At 37.0% G+C, this 14,216-nt stretch overlaps 1 long non-coding RNA gene across 1 annotated transcript in view; it reads right to left on the minus strand.

The window, feature by feature from the left end:
• The window catches only part of LOC125960604 (uncharacterized), a 71,715-nt gene extending 58,496 nt beyond the window's left edge, over positions 1–13,219 (minus strand). Inside the window, exon 1 of the long non-coding RNA XR_007470407.1 lies at positions 13,161–13,219. This is a non-coding gene — a long non-coding RNA (uncharacterized LOC125960604). The remainder of the gene's footprint in view (positions 1–13,160) is intronic.
• Positions 13,220–14,216: the final 997 nt, after the last annotated feature.

Below are 14,216 nucleotides of genomic sequence, written 5' to 3' on the forward strand. Positions count from 1 at the left end.
AAAGATACATGAACCCGATGTTCATAGCAGCATTATTTACAGTTGTCAGGATATGAAAGTAACCTGAGTGTCCATCAAGAGATGACTGGATAAAGGAGATGGGGCATACACGCATGCACACACACACACGCACACACACAAAATGGAATATTATTCAGCCATAAAAAAGAATGGAATTTTGCCATTTGCAACAACATGAATGGACTTGGAGGGTATTTATTATGCTTAGTGAGATAAGTCAGAGTGAGAGATAAATGCTGGATGTTATCACTTATATGTGGAATGTAAAAAATAAAACAAACTAGTGAATAGATCAAAAAAGAAAAAGACTCACAGATATAGAGAACAAACTAGTGGTTACCACTTGGGGGAGGAAAGAGAGGAGGTGCAAGACGAGGGAGGGGATCAAGAGGTATAAACTATTATGTAAAAAATAAATAAGCTACAAGGATATATTGTACAGCACAGGGAATATAGCCGATGTTTTACAATAACCACAAGTGGAGTATAATCTTTAAAGACTGTGAATCACTATGTTGTACACCTGAAACTTTTATAATATTGTAAATCAACTGTACCTCAATTTTAAAAAAATTTATTCTAGCATAAAACACGAATTCTATTTTTTCTGTGACAATGGGGAAAAATCAGAAAATTATCAACAAGATGGGAGCATAAGGAAGCTGTGAGCATCATCTCTAGCAATTACCCTCTTTCTATATCACTGTGTACCCTGAAATATTTTTCATGCCCCCGTTTTCAGTCCTTTCCCTTTTCCTCTCACATTGAGCCCCTTCTCCATACACGTTTACCGAGTGATCTGCGTACACAAACTCATCTCCATCTCTCTCTCTCCCTCCTGCTCTCTTTCTCTCCTCGTAGCACCTCTCTTCCTAACCACTTGTGGGTGATTCGTTGGCAGTGTCCAACTCTTCTTAACTTACATCTATGAATGAATGACCCCATCCTGCCCTCACCATAAATACTAATCTCTCTCTTTCTCATACTTTCAGAAACTGTACTTCTTTTGTGCTACAGTGTCAAAAAAGCTGAGTTTTTTCCTCTAAAACATTAGAGAAGTATTTAGACTGAGCAGTTCTTTAAAGAATGTATCGATATAATCCCAATCGTTTGTGTATATCATGACCAGCATAATTACCAATATACAGGAATACATTCTCCTCCATGAAATTTGATTTTCTCTCTTCAAAGTTCTAAATATTTCTATGAATATTTACACTGTTCCCAAAGTGTTTTTTTTTTTTAACTTGGAGGAATAGGAAGATAGAGTCTGCATAACTGTTTTCTAGTTCACAATGTACCAAGGAAGTGAGAAACCTTGATGGAAAGTATCAAGCAATTGATGGTGAAAATAGTACCTATGGGCCAAACCCTGGGAGACTAGAAGTTAAAAAATAGCAAAGGTGAACTCATAAAATAGAAACTTAACACCATAGCTTCTGCAGCTCACTACTACCTTTCTGCTTCCATGTCCCTTTCCTACATTCTGCCAGACACCTTCCAGATGGAGCTACCACTCCACTTGTGGATAAGGGCTGGATCAGTCCTCCAATTTCCCCCATTATGTGAATTAAAGTTGAGGACTCCATAGGCATTCCCAAACTGTTGCTGGGATGTCAACCAAGGAAAAATACTTTCCCAGAATCCTCAGTTGAACTTTTTGATTCATAATCTTGCAGAAACATCATGATACATACTAGATGATCCATGTAGTGTCATTTATACAGAATTATTCTTTAGTTATAGATGCATGTAAGTATATTTGAACTACCCTGAGATCCAAACTCCATAAATTGCCTCTGGGTTCCAAACAACCAACGTCCAAATGACTTTTGAGAATCCAACTTATTGACAAATTCAGGGCTGTTTATACCTGCATTCATTAGAGGATCATCAAGAAGACTAATGAAATCATATATTTGGAAGAACTTTGAGAGCCTACTTAAGAAAGTATTACATAAGTGTGAAGTATTTTGAAGAGGCAATGAAGAAAATTTTATTGGCTGAGGAAATAATTGGCAACAGAGAGAAGACAACATTTCTTGCAGCTGGACAAAAAACATGGTGAGGCAACGCAGAGCCAAGAGAATGGAAAAAGGGTTTAGTTTTATTGGCAGGAGATGACAAGTGCCAGTAACTTGGAAAGAAGTGGAAAGCAGATTTGACTGTTTGGAGAATATTCTTTGGGAGTACCTGATGAGATTTCCAGATTGTCAACTGGACATTCACCCTAAGTTTCCCAAGTGCCAACTCCTTGCCCTTGAATTTCGATAAACATGTTATTCAGAGGTGGGCAGGTTATGCCCATATGTGTATATGTGCATGTATAATTATTTATAATAGCTAAGAGAAGAATCATTATTAAAATATCCAAAAAACATGCAGAGTTCACAAAGAGAATATTGCTCAGACAGGCCAATAAAAATTATTCTAAATAATGCTGAAATCTTTGATTAAGTAAGTTAAATTGAATTTTCTTACTAATTGAAATTATATTGATTAAGTTTTTTCTTAGAGAGTTTTAAAAAGTTTTCATTTGCTGAATGCTGTTTTCATAAATTGCTAACTGAAGTTTTGTCTGTACTTGTGATATCTTATTTTTAATTAATACTGATATATCAACCACCACAGTACTCATGGTATCAATGGAGGATATGGTCCATAGTCAGTAGGTATAGATGAGATGAGTTTTCCCAGGGGATATATCACATTAAACAAAGATGGGTTTTTTGGTTAAAATGGAATGATGAGTAGATACATTTTTTCTTAGTTTAATCTGTCATTATATTAAATACTATACTCACAGAATTTTTTTAAACTCCACTTTATATCGTCACATCACACATCTTCTCAGTTCCAGTATTTAAGGCAGGCGGGGGCATGGAACTCCTCCTACTTGAGCCACTACCCTCTGGCCCCCATAAAACTTGTAGCAGTCTGCTATGCACACTGGCACAGTGGTCATCCTAAAACGGCCTTAGGATGGGAATTGCCTTTGTTTCTCTCCTGAGCTGGATGAACTCCCTTGATTCCACATCTTCCTCTTTGTTTTCATTGTTGCCCTCATGTTGATGAAATAAAACTTTGGTAATCTCCTAGAAAAGGAAGTATGAAATACTAAAATTTTAAGAATTTTCATGCATGAAAATGTTCTGCTATCCCTCCTGTTTCATATTTTGGCATGGTATAGAATTTAAAATTGGATATAAATTGATAATTTGATTACCAAATCTTTACCTGCCTACTTTTTCTCCTCTGGAAGATTTTGGCATCTTCTCTGTATTCCTGGAATTTTGAAGTTTAATAAGGTAGTGTATTTTAGTAGGTCTTTTAAAGTTTCATTATGTTGGTTATAATGTGGTGTTCCTTTTCAATGTGAAAATGCATGCTCTACCAATATAGATAATATTTATATATTATTTCTTTAATAATTTCTCCCCCTTGTTTTTCTCTATTGTCTATTTCCTGAAGTCCTATTAAAGTTTGTTCCATTTGGAACATTAAGTGTTCAATAAATTTAGTTACTTTAAAAATTACTATTCTAGGGACTTCCCTGGTGGTGCAGGGGTTAAGCATCCACCTGCCAATGCAGGGGACAGGGGTTCGATACATGGTCTGGGAAGATCCCACATGCCACAGAACAAATAAGCCTGCGCGCCACAACCACTGAGCCTGCGCTCTAGAGCCCACAAGCCACAACTACTGAGCCCGTGTGCCACAACTACTGAAGCCCACGTGCCTAGAGGCTGTGCTCCACAACAAGGGAAGCCACCGCAATGAGAAGCCTGTGCACCGCAACGAAGAGTAACCCCCTCTGGCCACAACTAGAGAAAGCCCATGCGCAGCAACAAAGACCCAATGCAGCCAAAAATAAATTAATTAATTAAAAAAATAAAAATTACTATTCTATTACATCCATGAAATAAGAACATGATGCCATAAAAAGCGACATTCATAGACCAACAAAGAATTCATATATATATATATATATATACATGCATATCTAAGAACCTACATATACATATCAAATAGATCTATACACATCTAACTTAGATATACATATCTAAGAATGCTGGTCTATGAATATTTAAAGAAGTCTTGGTGGGAAAAAAAATTATGTATATAAATATACATAAAAAGAGACGAGTTCCTTTATTTCTCCTACTTTCAATTTGGTTCCACTCTCCTACTTTCAGCCATGCCTGGTACTGCTCCTTACTCCAACCCTCTGAAGAATAAAACCTCAGTCTTTTTCTTGGATGGTAAAAGTAACTTTCAGGTTGCATGAGATGGGCAAGGATATCCAGGGCTAATTGCTAATTAGGAAGATAATTTTTAAAAATTTAATGGATGTCCTTTGCACACAATTAAATTAATCATATTCCCTCATTTACAAAACACTCTAATCTTTGGTCCATGCATGGACCTCTTATCTATCTATCTATCTATCATCTTCTATTTTTTATATTTATTTTTACTGAGGTATAGTTGATGTACAATTTTATGTAAGTTTCAACATAGTGATTCACAATTTTCAAAGGTTATATTCTATTTATAGTTATTACAAAATATTAACTATATCCCCTGTGTTGTAATATATATATATTACAATTATAGCTTATTTATTTTATACACAGTAGTTTGTACCTCTTAATCCCCATCACTATCTTGCCCGTCATTTATTTGTTTTTAATAAGCACACTTAAACATAAAGACTAAACATTTGACAATAACTTACATCTAACTATATTGTCTCCTTCAACCCATTTCCTGGTATCCCCTCATCTGAGGCAACTGCTTCTCTGATTCCTGAATTTATGATTATCTTATCTATGGGTATTACAGATATATGCATTTATGATACATGTGTTTAAAAATATATGACTATATATGTTTACAAATAAAAACATTTACATTTCACATTTAAATATATATGTGTGCAAATATAACTATATGTAGGTTTGTATGTTTATTTTAGTCTTTTAAAGTTTAATATGCTTATGTGTGTATATATATGAGGGTGTATGCATGTGTATGTATGTGTGACTATATGTTTGGCAAACTTCTCCTGTAAAAGGCTGGATACAATTTTGAGGGCCATATGGTTTCTGTCTCAACTACTCACTCTGCTATTGTAGTATAAAAGCAGCTATAGATGATGTATAAACTAACGAGCTTGGCTATATTCCAATAAATCTGTATTATGGGCATCGAAATGTGTTTTTCAGCCATTTACACGTATAGAAAACACATTAGCTCAAGAAACAACCACCAAAAACAGGTAGATTTGGTCCTCAGGCCATAGTTTAATAACCCATGATACACATATAATCATACGTATACTATTTTATATTAATATTATAAGGAATGCCAAGCTCTACATATCTTCTTGTACTTTCATTTATATATTGCTGAAATATATCCATATTTATCTGTTGTTGTAGTTACTTTGTTTGCTGCCTTTTTCATTTATGAGGTTGTATCTTTCATCCACTCTTCTGTTTTGGGGCAGTTGGTTTCCGGGTACCTGGCACCTCAAATTCCTGACCCTCTTCTGGGTTCTGTAGTGTGAATTAGCTGCTGCCTGTTTACCCCTCCCCTTCACCGCCCCACCCCTTAGAGTCTGACATGCAATCTCTTGTCATCTGCTGAGTTCCTGTACCCACCATCTTCCAATGTTCCCTCCATATCACTTATCTGCTGTTAACCTCCTCTTCATTCTCTTTCTTCTTAATCTTTTAGAAAATTTTAGTTCTTTAACGCTGTTTTTGAGGGAAGAATATACAGGAGTAAACACAGATTTTTTTTTTTTTTTCCACCACATGTACTGTAATTTACTTGGGTCTAGTCTTCCTAGATGATTTCAAGGGATGTATTTTAGGGAAGAGAAAAGATAATCCAGAGAATTCACTTCTGGAGGGAGGAGATCAACAAATTCTCTCCTCAAAGAGCAACTATAAAACTGGCCCAAACTGTCAAAAGACAATCATTTCAGCACCGTTAAAATCAATTAAAGGCCTACAGTAAACCAAGGAGAGTTTACAAATGAAACTGACTCAACTTGGCAAAGGGGAGCAGGAATGCTTGGAATTCTTCCCTGAGGCTATTCCCAGTCCTCTGCCCACCCCTGCCCCCAGTACTGTTGCTGTGGAGATTCAGCCAAAGCAGGACAGGTCTTAAAAACCCTCAGGTTCAACTCCACTGCAAGAGGATTTGGATTCTTGTCATTTAAAATGGAAAGCAAATAAGAAAATCAAGCAGCTCAGCTAGCCAGAGGTTACAGCACTATGTGGGGCAAACAACAGATCTGCAAACGAGTGAGTGATTTAACAGGAAGTTGCAGAAGGTGTGACAACCAGCAGGCTTGATACATTTTTTCTCTATCTCAGGTTGATCCTAGCCTAAAATACTGCAGAGGTCAGAGTAAGCCAAAGCTACACACACATCCTTGGCTGAAGGTGCCTGCACATTTATTCACAGGGGCTTAGCAGCAAATAAAAGCAAGACACACTCTAAAGATGCCCTGACCTTTGAATTCACTTCTCAACCTGTCGTTTTGGTTTTGTTTTGTTTCATTTGCTCATTTATTTATTTACCTGGGTTAAATTTGTAAAGTATTTTCTCCTCTATAATGTATGGTCACCGATGTTTCTGCTCTGGAAGTCTCCCCCCTTCTTGATTTTAGTTTTAAGCGCAGCTTCCTAGAGGGCACCTCTACATCTGCATAGCTTAGTGCTCAGCCAGTGATAGGTCTTAGACTTTGTTAAAAAATCTTGAGCCAATAAGTCTTCTATGCTTCTAGTCTCACGTAAAAGAGAAGATAGGGGAACACATATATTGCTGATGGGGCTTCCCTGGTGGGGCAGTGGTTGACAGTCCGCCTGCCGATGCAGAGGACGCGGGTTCATGCCCCGGTCCGGGAAGATCCCACATGCCGTGGAGCAGCTGGGCCCGTGAGCCATGGCCGCTGGGCCTGCGCATCCAGAGCCTATGCTCCGCAACGGGAGAGGCCACAACAGTGAGAGGCCCGCATACAGCAAAAAAACAAACAAACAAAACATATATTGTTGATGGAAATACAAAATTATATAGCTATATTGAAAAACAATTGACACTTTCTTTAAAAGCTAAACATAAACTTAGTATTCAACTTAGCAATTCCAGTCTTAGGAATCTACCCAAGAGAAGTTAAGATACATGAACACATGAAGATGATTTTGTAAATGTCCATAACAATATTATTCATAGCAGCCCCAAACTGGAAACAATCCAATGGATTGTTTTTGATTCTCTTTATGAACTCCTTTGCATCCATCTCAAGTAGTGTAAACCTAGTCTTCCAATAAAGGACCCTTCTTTCCATAGGGTTGTGCATGATGTGAGGCTCTGTTTAAAGTTGCCATGATTTGTTTTAACATATTCCAGAAACTTCCCTGAACATGTGCAGGAGCTTCATTCGTTTCTATAGACCATGCAGCCACTCACCCTTTGACACATAACATTAGCTTTCTCTTGGTCCCTTAACATAATCCTACTAGCGTCAGTGAGAAAACTTTCCCAACTTCTGGAAGTACCTTTCGGAATCTCTTTGCCTCATTGACTCTCTTTCCCATTTCAGATGTCAACCAAAACCAAATCTTTTCATTCCCTGTGCTTCTTAGACCGTTTTTCCTCCTGCTATCTGTTTTTCACTCGGTAGCCGTATTCCTTTATCTGCAAGAATTTTGGAGACTCTGTTTTTGTGTAAAATAAATGAATGTTAAGAAATAAACGAAGAAAAAAAACCCTCCAAAATGTACCATTGACCATTTCAGCTCTCAAATGTAGGTTAAACAAATATGTGACAGGAGAAATGTGAAATTCAATGAATCCTATATTCAATACACGAAGTGAAATTCTTCTAGTATAAAGTAACTGGAGTGAGGTACATACTTCAGGGGAAAAAAATGACTTTTTAAATATGTCATAAGGAATTGAGATGTTTTTGCCCCTTTAATTTGATATGAATTTTGTAATTAAATACAAGGCACACACACACTTGTATACTTGCAGAATAAGTCATTCTGGTAACTAGAAGACAGACACACAAGCTTGGAATATAAGCTCTCTGAACAAACACATAGCCTTGCTGAACAGTATTTGAATTCTTGTACTAGAAGAAACTTGATATATTATCATTTATAATTTTCTTTCTGATGCAAATCTTTTTGCTGATTATATGGGTAAGATATCCATTTCAAATGTGTGAGGAGATATGTATTTAGCATATGAAAGCTCATATTTGAATAAATATTAGTAATGGAACCATGGTGCAAAATGGATTGCATTCCAATTCTGCGATAGTCTCAGCCTAGGGAGTTATTCACCTAGAAGGTAACTTCCATTGCAGAGATGTGATATGCTGCTCGGATTTATTTTTCAGATTATGGCGGTATTTCTTAACACACTTTCATGGACCTTGCTAATTATGACTCCAGCAACATGCATTGATTACTTTGACAATTATAAGACAAGTGAAAATATTTACTAATTTCAAATGGTATAACCTCATAAAGGGATGAAAAATAAATTCTGGCATGAAGGATGAGAAGGGGATGCTGATGGTGGAGAAGAGAGAGAAAATCGCTAAGAAGATAGGAAGTGTTATTACAATTAAGTACATTAAATTCATTGTTTCTAGTATGCTACAGCCCCAATCATACCTCTAGCTTAATCCCTTCCAGAATGAAGTAGGGATATATTTCACTCTATTAAAGAAAGTTTTCTCTTCTAGAAATTATTTCTGTTTTTAAAATGGAAGTTTAAAGGCCAGGCACATTATAGAACCTCCTTGACTGTTAACCTTGCTGGGCAAACACTACTCCTTCAGAAAAGGATACCTGTCATCCCATATCATTAAAAAATGAACAAAGGAACAAATAATACCCACAATCTGCTGATTCTAAACATGAAACAGTTTTAAAGTTAACCAGGCTTACTTGGTTGTATGGTACTGCAAGAAATACGAAAATGCCAAATATCACTATGCTTAGAAGATATATCTTTTAATTAGGCAGGGAAAATCACCATGGTTATACATTAGCCATGATGTTAAAAAGAAAGCATGAAATATAGAAAATGCAGTAATGACAATCAGTGTTTTGCTTCTCGATCTTCCTCAAAGAAATATTATCAGAGAAAGTTACTTGGGAAATATGTGATATTGCATGGTATATTTGCCTGTATTTAAGGAAAAAAATTCAATGAGGCTGCTTCCCACTAGCTATCTATTTTATATTTGGTAGTGTACATAAGTCGATGCCCCTCTCTCACTTTGTCCCAGCTTACCATTCCCCCTCCCTGTGTCCTCAAATCCATTCTCTACATCTGCGACTTTATTCCTGCCCTGCCCCTAGGTTCTTCAGAACCATTCCTTATTATTATTATTTTTAGATTCCATATATATGTGTTAGCATACGGTATTTTTCTCTTTCTGACTTACTTCACTCTGTATGACAGACTTTAGGTCCATCCGCCTTACTACCAATAACTCAATTTTGTTTCTTTTTATGGCTGAGTAATATTCCATTGCATATATGTGCCACATCTTTTTTTTTTAACATCTTTATTGGAGTATAATTGCTTTACAATGGTGTGTTAGTTTTTGCTTTATAACAAAGTAAATCAGTTATACATATACATATGTTCCCATATCTCTTCCCTCTTGCATCTCCCTCCCTCCCACCCTCCCTTTCCCACCCCTCTAGGTGGTCACAAAGCACTGAGCTGATCTCCCTGTGCTATGCAGCTCCTTCCCACTAGCTATCTATTTTATGTTTGGTAGTGTATATATGTCCATGCCACTCTGTCACTTTGTCACAGCTTACCCTTCCCCCTCCCCATATCCTCAAGTCCATTCTCTAGTAGGTCTGTCTTTATTCCCCTCTTACCCCTAGGTTCTTCATGGTCATTTTTTTTTCTTAGATTCCATATATATGTGTTAATATACGGTATTTGTTTTTCTCTTTCTTTCTTCACTCTATATGACAGCCTCTAGGTCCATCCACCTCACTACAAATAACTCAATTTCGTTTCCTTTTATGGCTGAGTAATATTCCATTGTATATATGTGCCACATCTTCTTTATCCATTCACCTGTTGATGGACATTTAGGTTGCTTCCATGTCCTGGCTATTGTAAATAGAGCTGCAGTGAACATTGTAGCACATGACTCTTTTTGAATTATGGTTTTCTCAGGGTATATGCCCAGTAGTGGGATTGCTGGGTCATATGGTAGTTCTATTTGTAGTTTTTTAAGGAACCTCCATACTGTTCTCCATAGTGGCTGTATCAATTTACATTCCCACCAACAGTGCAAGAGGGTTCCCTTTTCTCCACACCCTCTCCAGCATTTATTGTTCCTAGATTTTTTGATGATGGCCATTCTGACCAGTGTGAGATGATATCTCATTGTAGTTTTGATTTGCATTTCTCTAATGATTAATGATGTTGAGCATCCTTTCATGTGTTTGTTGGCAATCTGTATATCTTCTTTGGAGAAATGTCTATTTAGGTCTTCTGCCCAGTTTTGGATTGGGTTGTTTGTTTTTTTGATATTGAGCTGTATGAGCTGCTTGTAAATTTTTGAGATTAATCCTTTGTCAGTTGCTTCATTTTCAAATATTTTCTCCCATTCTGAGGGTTGTCTTTTGGTCTTGTTTATGGTTTCCTTTGCTGTGCAAAGGTTTTAAGTTTCATTAGGTCACATTTGTTTTTATTTCCATTTCTCTAGGAGGTAGGTCAAAAAGGATCTTGCTGTGATTTATCTCATAGAGTGTTCTGCCTATGTTTTCCTCTAAGAATTTGATAGCGTCTGGCCTTACATTTAGGTCTTTAATCCATTTTGAGTTTATTTTTGTGTATGGTGTTAGGGAGTGTTCTAGTTTCATTCTTTTACATGCAGCTGTCCAGTTTTCCCAGCACTACTTATTGAAGAGGCTGTCTTTTCTCCACTTTATATTCTTGCCTCCTTTATCAAAGATAAGGTGACCATATGTGCGTGGGTTTATCTCTGGGCTTTCTTTCCTGTTCCATTGATCTATATTTCTGTTTCTGTGCCAGTACCATACTGTCTTGATTACTGTAGCTTGGTAGTATAGTCTGAAGTCCAGTAGCCTGATTCCTCCAGCTCCATTTTTTGTTTTCAAGATTGCTTTGGCTATTCAGTGTCTTTGGTGTTTCCACACAAATTGTGAGATTTTTTTGTTCTAGTTCTGTGAAAAATGCCAGTGGTAGTTTGGTAGGGATTGCATTAAATCTGTAGATTGCTTTGAGTAGTATAGTCATTTTCACAATGTTGATTATTCCAATTGAAGAACATGGTATATCTCTCCATTTATTTGTATCATCTTTGATTTCTTTCATCAGTGTCTTATAATTTTCTGCATACAGGTCTCTTGTGTCCTTAAGTAGGTTTATTCCTAGGCATTTTATTCTTTTTGTTGCAATGGTAAATGGGAGTGTTTTCTTGATTTCACTTTCAGGTTTTTCATCATTAGTGTATAGGAATGCCAGAGATTTCTGTGCATTAATTTTGTATCCTGCTCCTTTACCAAATTCATTGATTAGCTCTAGTAGTTTTGTGGTAGCATCTTTAGGATTCTCTATGTATAGTATAATGTCATCTGCAAACAGTGACAACTTTACTTCTTCTTTTCCAATTTGCATTCCTTTTATTTCTTCTTCTTCTCTGATTGCTGTGGCTAAAACTTCCAAAGTTATGTTGAATAAGAGTGGTGAGAGTGGGCAACCTTGTCTTCTTCCTGATCTTAGTGGCAATGGTTTCAGTGTTTCACCATTGAGGACGATGTTGGCTGTGGGTTTGTCATATATGGCCTTTATTATGTTGTGGAAAGTTCCCTCTATGCCTACTTTCTGCAGGGTTTTCATCATAAATGGGTGTTGAATTTTGTTGAAAGCTTTCTCTGCATCGATGAGATGATCATATGATTTTTCTCCTTCATTTTGTTTATATGGTGTATCACATTGATTGATTTGCACATATTGAAGAATCTTTGTATTCTTGGAATAAACCCCACTTGATCATGGTGTATGATCCTTTTAATGTGCTGTTGGATTCTGTTTGCTAGTATTTTGTTGAGGATTTTTGCATCTATGTTTATCAGTGATATTGGCCTATAGTTTTCTTTCTTTGTGACATCTTTGTCTGGTTTTGGCATCAGGCTGATGGTGGCCTCGTAGAATGAGTTTGGGAGTGTTCCTCCCTCTGCTATATTTTGGAAGAGTTGAGAAGGATAGGTGTCAGCTCTTCTCTAAATGTTTGATAGAATTCTCCTGTGAAGCCATCTGGTCCTGGGCTTTTGTTTGTTGGAAGATTTTTTAATCACAGTTTCAATTTCAGGGCTTGTGATTGGTCTGTTCATATTTTCTATTTCTTCCTGGTTCAGTCTTGGCAAGTTGTGCATTTCTAAGAACTTGTCCATTTCTTCCAGGTTGTCCATTTAATTGGCATAGAGTTGCTTGTAGTAATCTCTCATGACCCTTTGTATTTCTGCCGTGTCAGTTGTCACTTCTCCTTTTTCATTTCTAATTCTATTGATTTGAGTCTTCTCCCTTTTTTTCTTGATGAGTCTGGCTAATGGTTTATCAATTTTGTTTATTTTCTCAAAGAACCATCTTTTAGTTTTATTGATCTTTGCTATCATTTCCTTCATTTCTTTTTCATTTATTTCTGGTCTGATCTTTATGATTTGTTTCCTTCTGCTAACTTTGGGGTTTTTTTGTTCTTCTTTCTCTAATTGCTTTAGGTGCAACGTTAGGTTGATTATTTGAGATGTTTCCTGCTTCTTAAGGTAGGATTGTATTGTTATAAATGCACATTTATTTTAACAAACTATATATTAACTAGTGCATTCTTTCTTTCAAAATAATGCATATTAGTTACGACAAGCATTTCCAATATAGAGATAGCAGGGCACAATTTTTTTTTTTTTTTTTTTTTTTTGCGGTACGCGGGCCTCTCACTGTTGTGGCCTCTCCCATTGTCGAGCACAGGCTCCGGACGTGCAGGCTCAGCGGCCATGGCTCATGGGCCCAGCCGCTCCGCGGCATGTGGGATCTTCCCGGACCGGGGCATGAACCCATGTCCCCTGCATCGGCAGGCGGACTCTCAACCACTGCGCCACCAGGGAAGCCCAGGGCACTATTTTTTACATGTGTTTTCTATTACAGGTGCAATGATGGTGTGATTTGATATCACTAAGGAACTTATGGCTTTTAGGAGACTTTTAAAGCTACATGAAGATAGTCAATATCAAGCAGTCTTCCATTAATGAAGCAATTATTGGAGCAGGCTTTCACTAGGGTGTAGTCTCAACCACAAGGCATTTAGAACAACCTCTAGCCAATATACAAGGCCAGGGGATGAAAACCGGAAAATGACATCTGAATGATACTTACTTGAGTGACCCTTAGTCAAATTAAGATCATAATTAACTGTAATGATAGGAAACTGTCTGGATGCTTGGACTATGGTGGCATCAATGTCCTACATGTGCTTTTGTTTGAATAGCGCTGTAAGATCCTAGTTTGTAGCAAGTGTTTAGTCCTGTCATTTCCTATATGCGAAAGGAGTTATATAGGACAGGAGACTGATGATTACTAATTAAAAATTGGAACAATTATCTAATACAAAATTTAAATAAAGGAAAGCTCTCGGAATCACCATTACTAATTATTTGAGAGGAACATTAAAAACAATGAATGAGATTGGTTTAGTGCTACCTGTTTGTCATGTGCTCTCCCGTATATTATTTGGTCCATATATTCGCTGAGATTCCTTTGCCTTTGAGAGTTAAATGAATTGGAATCAAGTCCCATTCAATGCAGCCTGGAGTCCTCCCCAAGATCCCTACAAATCTCCAGGTAGAAGGGAAGAGCTTACATTTTCATCTTCACTTCTTTGTTTAAGTTCCAGTTCCCCATCCTTAACGTTTTCCAAAACTGGCAATTTGCATATAGGTTTTGGGCAAAGCAAAGAACCATAAATCAGACTGAGTTCCCTGCTGTGAAGACTCCTGCTACCCACCACTGGTATTCTCCCGGCCACTTCTTTTCTACCTATGTTACTTATCTCCCAGTGTCCTTCAAGGCACTCCTTTCGCCTTTCTTTGATACCCCTATTGATATACATTTGA

The sequence above is a fragment of the Orcinus orca genome, chromosome 12 (assembly GCF_937001465.1).
Source record: "Orcinus orca chromosome 12, mOrcOrc1.1, whole genome shotgun sequence".
NCBI classification, from domain to species: Eukaryota; Metazoa; Chordata; class Mammalia; order Artiodactyla; family Delphinidae; genus Orcinus; species Orcinus orca.